General features: G+C 39.9%; 1 protein-coding gene across 2 annotated transcripts in view; it reads left to right on the forward strand.

Moving 5' to 3' along the window:
- The first annotated feature begins 620 nt into the window (after positions 1-620).
- The window catches only part of LOC123991070 (CYFIP-related Rac1 interactor B-like), a 59017-nt gene continuing 47580 nt past the window's right edge, over positions 621-12057 (forward strand). Inside the window, exon 1 of one of the 2 annotated variants that reach the window (XM_046292247.1) lies at positions 621-918. The gene's annotated coding sequence lies outside the window, so the exon portion shown is untranslated. The remainder of the gene's footprint in view (positions 919-12057) is intronic. The other variant, XM_046292246.1, reaches the window with a different exon arrangement.

The following is a 12057-nucleotide window of genomic DNA, read 5'->3' on the forward strand; positions in this document are numbered from 1 at the left end:
GGTTCGAAATAGACACCAAAGTCAACATACTATACAAACAAGTAATACAAATCACTTTTAAGATTTACTGCTCTGCTCACTATTTTTTATTTATTTTTGTAAATAGAGGCGAATATATTATCAAAACATTACGCCAAGTTAAGCCTCACTATTTTAAAAATATATAGCGCAAAAACGATTGGAACCATTTTCGAGTTTGACTGCTAGGTTTTATGGGTACTATGAGGTGTCCACTGAAATCCACAATCAGCCTGTAGACGATGTCATGGCGTCATTGGCCAGATAAGCGCATGCGCAGACATCTCGCCCCGAGCTGCGCAAGTGCAGGCCATTAACTCAAAGGCTAGCCTTCGATATAAAGTTGTTTTTGACGAAAATTAAAACGTGTCAGTTTGTCACTTTCATGCAGTTGGAGTAACAACATATTCAACTACTTATGAATTTTGCCCAAATCTAGCTTTTATCTTTAGATTTTTTAAAAATGTAACAACTAAGGAAGAATGTTTCACTTCTCTCATTGACTTCTCTAACCCCTAACCTCAGCTTGGTCTGCTTGGTGTGCTTCAAAACCGTCACCGGAAGTCTTGTGATGTTGCGCATCTGGCTTTAGAAACTCTGTGTTGGCGAGCTCTAAAGTTACTCAATGTCGCCATGACATCGTCTACAAGCGTGATCGGGAATTTCTATTGGGGAAGCAGTTTCTACATATCGTCATACTAAATCATCCTTTCCTTAATCGTTTTCTAATTTCAATTTCAATGTGGTGACGTCAGAGTTGGGACGTCCCAAGGATCCCATTTAGATTTTTCCATGACGTTCGACCAACCGGGAAATAGCAGACAGCTGAAGCAACTCGTTATTTTTTGAGCTGCTACCAGGTGTACGGCGACTCCCTTTTCTCTTACTTCGAGCATCAAGGTAAAACCTTTTTTTTTTCATGTTATTTGTTTAGGTAGTCTCAAACACAATACTGTTAGTGCTGCTGTGATAGGAGCAGGCAGAGTAGCCAACAGCAGGAGTAACATTCATTGGGGTCTGTGTTCTCTTTATCGCCGTTGTGCGTGAAAGGCATTGCCAAAACATTGCAAAAAATATAAGCATTTTGTTTCATGTAATATGGCTACACATTTTAGTGTGTGTCTGTGTGTCTGTTTGTGGTTTAAGTGCATCGATAACTTCCTTCCTCTAAATTAATTTCAACCCCCCTGACCTTAAGCGTAGGCTGTTTTGCTCCATGAACGAAACTTCTATGTGGAAGCACCTGCTTTCAATATACTTTGTATCCCACATTTACTCGTTTACGTTATTTTCCCCTGTATGTAGCATATCACGTTTGTGTGCAGATGCTGCTCCATCTTGATGACAGACCATTCGTCATAGTGCATTGTAGACTAGATACAGTGCTAAAATATTACCTTATGGCTGGGTTTATGATCTAAGAGCCAATACCTGGATATGATGTGATAAGCATTGATATTGAATATGATGAGCAAGAATTTTAAATAATTTCCATTTTTTTATTAACCCCTTCCATTTATTAACCCCTTCCAAGTGGAAGTGAGAATGTTCAGTAAGTTAGTGTAATAATGTCATGCTGGTAATGTGACTAGGCTGTGGTATATTGCCATGATGTTGAGTGCAACATCTGCTGTACAAATACCACATGCTTAATCTCAGTGCTCTGTATGTAGTCTATGGTGATATTACTTATACTAGCATACTTTCCCCAAAATATTATACAGATCTGAGATGTAGTCTACAGAGACCCACAATGGAGTGTTATTCTAAGTTACTAGCACAACTCAACAACCACATTATTCCTTTCACTTAAGAATGGCACTGTGATAGCGTAGCCTAAAGAGAGGGACACTGTGGTCCATTTTAAGACGTCACCTCCATGGCATACGAGAGGTAAACAGGCTTTGCCAGCATGGTGCTTGTATGGGGCAAACACACCACTGCCTGTCCATTGTAGGAACAGATGCTGTAAATAAAGGAATTCTCGCTGTGCTTTGTTGTCAGCCATGTGTTAGTACTTCTGTTACTACTGAGAGACATAGCCCTAATCTTACTTTAATTTTCAGGCAGTTGAATCTAAAGTTACAAAGCGGGAGTTGTTCCTCTATGTGGGAACCCTGTGAATGAGTTATCACATAGCTGTAATTGAATGGGTCATTAACCCAGAGAAAGATCATTTTAGATTTAATCCCATAAGACCAATATGCAGCCAGGCCCACAGTTAAGTAACAATGATGTTTGTTGCTCTGTCTGCTCAGCCTGGCTGGGTTTGTCTCCTTTATGTGAAATCACCATGAAAGCCTTTCTGCAGTGGGAGCTCAGTGGAGTTGACCCAGTAAATTCTCTCACATGAATATCAATCTACTCATCCTGTATGGCATGATGACTCATATCAATGTGACTGCAATGCATTTCAGTTTAGTCTCAATCAATTCTGGAGCATAATTTCATAGTGATTTCTTTTGAGAAGATACACAGTATAGGCTAATCTACATGCGCTGTATTCCCAGTATACATAACATTCAAAAACTATTCATTAGTCCTTGATTTATTCCCCATTTGGTTGTTACAGCCTGAATTCAAATTTGAATGAATATTTTTTTTTTCTTACCCGTCTACACACAATACCCCATAATAACAAAGTGAAAACATGTTTTTAGAAATGTTGCCAAATGTATTTAAAATGAAATACAGAAATATGACATTTACATAAATATTCACACCCCTGAGTCAATAGTTTCGAGAAGCACCTTTGGCGCTGATTACAGCTGTGAATCTTTTGGTATACGCCTCTAAGAGATTTGCACACCTGGATTGTACAATATTTGCCCATTATTCTTAAAATATTTTTCAAGCTCTGTCAAGTTGATTGTTGATCATTGCTTAACAGCAATTTTCAAGTTTTGCCATAGATTTCCAAACCGATTTGAGTCAAAACTGTAACTAGGCCACTCAGGAAAATTTAATGTTGTCCTGGTAAGCAACTCCAGTGAATATTCGCCCTTGTGTTTTAGGTTATTGTCCTGCTGAAAGCTGAATTCACCTCCCAAATTCTCTGTTGGAAAGCATACTGAACCAGGTTTTCCTCTGCGATTTTGCCTGTGCTTATGGCTGGATTCAGTTTCTTTTTATCCCCCAAAAAACTCCACAGTCCTTGCCGATGACAAGCATACCAATAACATGTTGCAGCCACCACCATGCTTGAAAATATGAAGACTGATACTTGGTGGTGTTGGATTTGCCCCAAACATAACACTTTGTATTCAGGGCAAAAATCAAATGTATTTTTTTCACGTTTTCTTTGCAGTATTACTTAGTACTTAGTACTTATTACTTAGTTCACCATGCTCAAAGGGATATTCAGTGTCTGCTTTTTGTTTTACACACTTTTACGAGACACTGAAAACCGTCCATGGTCTTTGTGGTTGAATCTGTGCTTGAAATTCAATACTCGATTGAGGGACCTTGCACATATGTGTGGTACAGAGATGGGATAGTCATAAAAAAAATGTTAACCACTATTATTGAACACATAATCAGTCAATGCAACTTATTATGCGATTTGTTAAGCACATATTTACTCCTGAACTGATTTAGGCTTGACATAACAAAGGGGTTGAAAACTTATTGACTCAAGACATTCCAGCTTTAATTAAAAACAATTCATTAAAAAAAAGCCACTTTGACATTATGTGGTGTTGTGTGTAGATCAGTGACACAATCTCAATTTGAACTATTTTAAATTCAGGCTGTAACAGAACACAATTTTGAGAAAGTAAAGGGGTGTGAATACTTTCTGAAAGCACTGTAGGTCATTTAATTCATTATTTGTTTATCTGACAAATAATTGTATTACTTTATAATAACACCACAATATACAGTAATCCCAGGAATCATAGCATTCCAAGACAAATATTTTAAACCTCTAACTATATCATACTTGAGTTGCAGTTATTTTTACATTTAGATGTACGTGCACATATCTTTATTACTGTAGGCTACTGTTTTTATTTTTTTAACAGCTATACACTACTTTGACTTCTGCTCGGATTCGCAGGCTGTAAACCCATTTTCCATCCACTCCATCAACCACTACTAAGCTATACTGGAATGGCGCCGGAAGGGGTAGCTGCCGTTTTATTGGTTCTTAACAAACCGTGCTATTTTCTTTTTTTTCACATTGTTTAACTTATTTTGTACATATTGTTACTGCTACCGTCTCTAATGACCGAAAAGAGCTTCTGGACATCAGAACAGCGATTACTCACCTTGAATTGGACAAATAATTGTTCTTTAAGGAGTCAGATGAGAGGGATTTACTCCAGACACCTGAACATGCCCTCATCCCCGTTAATCGTAAGAGAAAGAGATTTTGTGGATGGAAGACCGAGGTGCCTTGTGAGGATCCGGCGATGAGTGGCTAATCTGCCTTTGCCATCTGTACTATTGGCTAACGTACAATCGCTGGATAATAAAGTGGACGTACATGTATATCCTACCAACAGGACATTAAAAACTGTAATATCTTATGTTTCACCGAGTCGTGGCTGAACGATGACATGAATATCATTCAGGTTGCAGGTTATACACTGTATCGGCAGGATAGAACAGCAGACTCTGGTAAGGGGTGGCGGTCAGTGTATATTTGTAAGCAACAGCCGGTGCATGATACCTAAGAAAGTCTCAAGGTTTTGCTCGCCTGAGGGAGAGTATCTCATGATAATATTTACCACCACAAACTGATGCTGGCATTGGTACTCAATAAGCTGTATATGGACATAAGAAAACAAGAAAAGCTCATCCAGAGGTGGCGCTCCTAGTGGCCGGAGACTTTAATGTAGGGAAACTTGAATCCGTTTTACCTCATTTCAACCAGCATGTTAAATGTGTAACCAGAAGGCAAAAAACTCTAGACCACCTTTACTCCACACACAGAGATGCGTACAAAGCTCTTGCCCTCCATTTGGCAAGTCTGACCATAATTCTATCCTCTTAATTCCTGTTTAAAACAAAAATTAAAGCAGGAAGCATCAGTGACTGTCAATAGAAAAATTGGTCAGATGAAGCAGATGCCAAGCTACAGGACTGTTTTGCTAGCACAGACTGGAATATGTTCAGTGATTCTTCTGATGGCATTGAAGAGTACACCACATCAGTCATTGGCTTCATCAATAAGTGCATCGGTGACATCGTCCCCAGAGTGACTGTACGTATATACCCCAATCAGAAGCCATGGATTACAGACAACATCCACACTGAGCTAAAGGATAGAGCTGCTGCTTTCAAGAAGCAGAACTCTAACCCGGAAGTTTATAAGAAATCCTGCTATGCCCTCTGACGAACCATCAAACAGGCAAAGCATCAATACAACACTAAGATCGAATCATACTACACAGGCTCCGACACTCGTCCGATGTGGTAGGGCTTGCAAACTTTTACAGACTACAAAGTGAAGCACAGCTGTGAGCTGCCCAGTGACACGAGCCTACCAGATGAGCTAAATTGCTTCTATGCTCGCTCCGAGGAAAATAATACTAAAACATGCATGAGCGCATCAGCTGTTCAGGACGACTGTGTGATCACGCTTTCCGCAGCCGATGTGAATAAGACCTTTAAACAGAGTCAACATTCACAAGGCCGCAGGGCCAGATGGATTACCAGGACGTGTACTCGGAGCATGCGCTGACCAACAGGAAGGTATCTTCACTGACATTTTCAACCTCCCTCTGTCTGAGTCTGTAATGCCAACATGTTTCAAGCAGATCACCATAGTCCCTGTGCCCAAGAACACTAAGGTAACCTGCCTAAATGACTACCGACCCGTAGCACTCACGTCTGTAGCCATGAAGTGCTTTGAAAGGCTGGTTATGGCTCACATCAACACAATTTTCCCAGAAACACTAGACCCACTCCAATTTACATACCGCCCCAACAGATCCACATTTGATGCAATCTCTATTGCACTCCACACTGCCCTTTCACACCTGGACAAAAGGAACACTTATGTGAGAATACTATTCATTGACTACAGCTCAGCGTTCAACACCATAGTGCCCTCAAAGCTCATCACTAAGCTAAGGACCCTGGGACTAAACACCTCCCTCTGCAACTGGATCCTGGACTTCCTGATGGGCTGTCTCCAGGTGGTAAGCGTAGGTAACAACACATCCGCCACACTGATCCTCAACACAGGGGCCCGTCAGGGGTGTGTACTCAGTCCCCTCCTGTACTCCCTGTTCACTCACGGCCAGGCATGACTCCAACACCATCATTAAGTTTGCTGATGACACAACAGTGGTAGGCCTGATCACCCACAATGACAAGCCTATAGGGAGGAGGTCAGTGACCTGACCGTGTGGTGCAAGGTCAACAACCTCTCCCTCAACATGATCAAGATAAAGGAGATGATTGTGGACTGCGGGAAAAGGAGGACCGAGAATGTCCCGATCATCGACTGGGCTGTAGTGGAGCAGGTTGAGAGCTTCAAGTTACTTGGCGTCCACATCACCAACAAACTAACATGGTCCAAACACACCAAGACAGTTGTGAAGAGGGCACGGCAAAACCTTTTCCCCCTCAGGAGATTGAAAACATTTGGCATGGGTCCTCAGATCCTCAAAAGGTTCTACAGCTGCACCATTGAGAGCATCCTGACGGATTGCATCACTGCCTTGTATGGCAACTGCTCGGCCTCCGACCGCAATGCACTACAGCGGGTAGTGCATATGGCCCAGTACATCACTGGGGCCAAGCTTCCTGCCATCCAGGAACTCTATACCAGACGGTGTCAGAGGAAGGCCCTAAAAATTGTCACAGGCTCCAGCCACCCTAATCATAGACTGTTCTCTCTGCTACCACATGGCAAGCGGTACCACAGCGCCAAGTATAGGTCCAAGAGGCTTCTAAACAGCTTCTACCCCCAAGCCATAAGACTCCTGAACATCTAATCTAGCTGCTCTTTAATTATTTGTTACTATTTATTTATTTATGTATATATTTTAAAATTCTTATCTGCATTATTGTTTAAGGGCTTGTAAGTAAGCATTTCACTGTTGTATTCTGCGCATGTGACAAATAGCATTTGATTGATATGGAAATGTTATAAGAAGGAAACATTTTTTGAGCCTTACTGCTATTAGCCCATACAAACTAGAGGTCGACCGATTATGATTTTTCAACATCGAGACCGATTAATCGGCCGATTTTGTTTTTATTTTTTATATTTTTTTTACATATACATACATACACATATATGTAATAATGACAATTACAACAATACTGAATGAACAATGAACATTTATTTTGACGTAATACATCAATAAAATCAATTTAGTCTCAAATAAATAAATGTTTATAAATAAATGTTTAATGTTCCATTTGTATTTCATATACCTTTGACCTTTATGTTCTAATAGGTACTTTAGTATTGCCAGCATAATCTCGGGAGTTGATAGGCTTGAAGTCATAATCAGCGCAATGCTTGAAGCATTGCGAAGAGCTGCTGGCAAAATGCACGAAAGTGCTGTTTGAATTGAATGCTTACGAGCCTGCTGCTGCCTACCACCGCACAGTCAGACTGCTCTATCAAATCATAGACTTAATATAATAACACACAGAAATATGAGGCTTAGGTCATTAATATGGTCAAATCCATAAACTATCAATTCGAAAACAAAATGTTTATTATTTCAATGAGATAAGGAATCGTTCCGTATTTTATCTAACGGGTGGCATCCAATAGTCTAAATATTGCTGTTACATTGCACAACCTTCAATGTTATGTCATAATTACATAAAATTCTGGAAAATTAGTACGCAACGAGCCAGGCGGCCCAAACCTTTGCATATACCCTGACTCTGCGTGCAATGAACGCAAGAGATGTGACACAATTTACCTAGTTTAATATAGCCTGATAACATTAATTTATTTTAACTAAATATGCAGGTTTAAAAAAACATTATTCTGTGTATTGATTTTAAAAAAGACAGATGTTTATGGTTAGGTACATTACTGCAATTATTGTTTCTTTTTCGCAAATGCGCTTTTGTTAAATCATTCCCCGTTTGGCAAAGTTGGCTGTCTTTTTTAGGAAGAAATGGTCTTCACACAGTTCGCAACGAGCCAGGCGGCCCAAACTGCTGCATATACCCTGACTCTGTTGCACAGAACGCAAGAGAAGTGACACAATTTCACTAGTTAAAATAAATTAATGTTAGCAGGCAATATTAACTAAATATGCAGGTTTAAAAATGTGTACTTGTATTGATTTTAAGAAAGGCATTGATGTTTATGGTTAGGTACACATTGGTGCAACAACAGCGCTTTTTTTGTGAATGCGCTTGTTAAATCACCCGTTTGGCGAAGTAGGCTGTGATTCAATGATACATTAACAGGCACCACATCAATTATATGCAATGCAGAACAAGCTAGATAAACTAGTAATATCGTCAACCATGTGTAGTTAACTAGTGATTATGTTAACATCAATTGTTTTTTTTATACGTTTAATTCTAGCTGGCACCTTACCGTAGCTCCTTGCTGCACTCGCATAACAGGTAGGTAGCCTGCCACGGAGTCTCCTCGTGGAGTGCAATGTAATCAGTGTCCAAAAATGCAGATTACCGATTGTTATGAAAACTTGAAATCGGCCCGAATTAATCGTCCATTCCGATTGATCGGTCGACCTCTAATACAAACTCATTGAATAACAGAAAGTCCCCCCCTCCCCCAAAATATGAAGGAAGTTTGTTCTGAAATGTCTGTGCTATATCTGAGAAATTTAACTGCTTATTTTTAAATACGAAATTTAACTGCTTATTTTTGGCAAAGTCATACCAAGGATAATTTTGCTACTTGATTTTGAATTTTAAGAACCCTTGAAGTATCAAAAGTATTGAAATTTTTTTTTATTAAAATGTTTATTTGGCCTGTTAGCCCATACAAATGCATTGAATAACATATTCACTATATGGAACAACATATAGCCCTCCCAAATCTAAATAATAATAATAATTATTATTATTATATAAAAATTAAAAAAATGTACCCCTTATTTTTTGTCACTAAACGGTCTCCTTTACTTTTTTCAACTGACACTGACATATAATGTGAAATTGTTACATAGGCAGATGCGGTGGATTGAGATGCATCCAATGCAAAAAATATCTCTAGCTTAAACTGATATATACATTTATTTGACCCCCTTTTCTACCCAATTGTTAGTAATTACTATCTTGTATCATCGCTACAACTCCTGTACGGATTCGGGAGAGACGGAGATCGAAAGCCATGTGTCCTCCATAAACACAACACTGCTTCTTAACACAGCGTGCCTCCAACCCGGAAGCCAGCCGCACCAATGTGTCGGAGGAAACACTGTGCACCTGGCCACCTTCGGTGGCGCGCACTGCGCCCGGGCCTGCCATAGGAGTCGCTGGTGCACGATGAGACAAGGATATCCTTACCGGCCATATCCTCCCTAACCCGGACGATGCTATGCCAATTGTGCGTTGCCCCACGGACCTCCCGGGCACGGGCGGCTGCGACAGAGCCTGGGCGCGAACCCAGAGTCTCTGGTGGCACAGCTAGCACTGTGATGCAGTGCCCAGACCACTGCGCCACCCGGGAGGCTCGAAACTGACATATTTGTATGGGATTTTTTAATAATTATTATGTTAATTAGATGTCCACTTGGCACGAACATCAACCTTAGGGGGTTTTATGTGCCTGTAATTTTACGGTACACTACAGGCTACTGGTTGCAGTGAAAATACGGTAAACAACAAGTTACTGAATTCTGATTATTTGTGCCAACCATCAGTGGAAGTGTTGTAACAGTTTAAGGAATACCTAGGATAGGTTAAGTAATCCCTCTCACCCCACCCCCCCTAAGTTTTAGATGCACTATTGTTAAGTGACTGTCCCACTGGATGTCATAAGGTGAATGCACCAATTTGTAAGTCGCTCTGGATAAGAGCGTCTGCTAAATGACTTAAATGTAATGTAAATGTAAGTGGTTGATGGTTATGTTGTCAAAGGTTGAGCACCTATTTTAACACTCAGTTCTGTAATATTTTAAGAGAATGTGACAATTAAGAGCTTCACTGTTAAGAGGTTACTGTGCATTTCACAGTAACTTAGTGGCTGTTAGTTGCCTGGAAGTTGCTGTGAATTTTGCATGCAATTTTAATCACATTTGAGTTGCTTCATGGAACAGCAAAGTTGCTTGAGATGATGTCACTTGCAACTACACATCATTGACCTCTGGAAAGAAAAAAAAATGCTGCAGTATGTCCATTTTGAATAGTAAAAAACATGCCCCCTTATTATAGCTCATCTGACATAGTAAGATTGCCTGCCTTTAACCAATGTGGAGAAAGTGTTGCATCCACTCACTTTAATTATCAGTGACTACCTCCAAGAAAAGGATATTTGAATAGAGCCTAAAAATATATACATAAAAAAATAGAGCCTAGTTGTTGAGTGTAGAGGGTTTTTTGCCAGACACGTTCTGTCTCTTGTAAATGTTGGCGCTATCTGACAGACATACAACGCATAAAAGAACATGCCTTTCTTTCGATTAGCTTTAGTCAATGAACAGCATTCTCACGTAGGTGTTCCTCTTGTCCAGGTGGGAGAGGGCAGTTTAGAGTGCAATAGAGATTGTGTCATCTGTGGATCTGTTGGGGCATTATGAGAATTGCAGTGGGTCCAGGGTGTCTGGGATGATGGTGTTGATGTGAGCCAAGACCAACCTTTCTAAGCATTTCATGGCTACAGATGTGCGTGTTATGCGGCGAGAGTAATTTAGACATGTTACCTTGGCATTTTTGGGCACAGAGATTATTATGTTGGTCTGCTTGAAACATGTTGGTATTAAAAACGGGGTCAGGGAGAGTTTGAAAATGTCAGTGAAGACACTTCACAGGTCAGTACATGCTCTTGAGTATGTGTCCTGGTAATCCGTCTGGCCACGCGGCCTTGTAAATGTTAACCTATTTGCAGGTTTTACTCACATCGGCTATGGAGAGCGAGATCACAGACGTCCGGAACAGATGGTGCATGGTTCAGTGTTGCTTGCCTCGAAGCGAGAACTGAGTGTATTCATTAGTTTTGCATCGAAACAAGATTTATTGGAAAAATTCAGCTAGTCTCTCACCATTTTCATCCTCTTGCGTTAGTTATGTTCCAACATTCCCTCTATCTTGTGCTAAGTTATTAGCACAGTTATTAGCTCAGTTATTTTTTAAGTCTTTGTTCCAATAGTTTATATATATATTTTTCTATCTTTCCTATCATATGAACATCTGTTTCTGACTCAAATAGGATTCCCTCAAGACTGCTCTGATGTCTAAAAGAGTTCAAATTGAAACGTTGAAAATATCTACATTAGTCGGGTCATAATGGCTTTTTAATTCTATGCCTGTATTTTTCCGTGTGGACCAATTTATCAGTGAATTCTGAAAAGCTTTCCAAGGATTGTTCCATAGGGTTGTGTTTAGGGAGTGATATTGGTTCTTGTAGCATAGATTTAATTGTATTCCATATTGTTATAATGTTCATGACTATCACATTGTTCTTATCTTTATCCTTTGGAAATAAATAAATAAAGATAAAGATTCTGGGGATGAGCATGCACATCTTCAATATGTACCTGCTGTTGCATTTACCTACATGGAACAATTAAAATCCTTGGGTGACGAGTTGATACCATTCCTAGTCTGGAAGGATAAAACCCCCATCAGACTTAGGAAGATGTAAAACCTTCCTTTATATTCTGAGTTGTATTTTTCTTTGTAAATTATGTTATGACCGAGTATACTTTTTTAAAGGATGTATTTGGTGTGGTGATGGGTATTACCGAAAATACAGTACCAGACCAAAATGTGAAATGCCACAAATGAACTTTTAGCAAGGCACACTTGTTAATTGAAATTCATTCCAGGTGACCACCTCATGGAGCTGGTTGAGAGAATGCCAAGCGTGTGCAAAGCTGTCATCAAGTCAAATGGTAGCTACTTTGAAGAATCTCAAATATA

Source organism: Oncorhynchus gorbuscha, linkage group LG12 (genome assembly GCF_021184085.1).
Source record: "Oncorhynchus gorbuscha isolate QuinsamMale2020 ecotype Even-year linkage group LG12, OgorEven_v1.0, whole genome shotgun sequence".
Taxonomy (NCBI): Eukaryota; Metazoa; Chordata; class Actinopteri; order Salmoniformes; family Salmonidae; genus Oncorhynchus; species Oncorhynchus gorbuscha.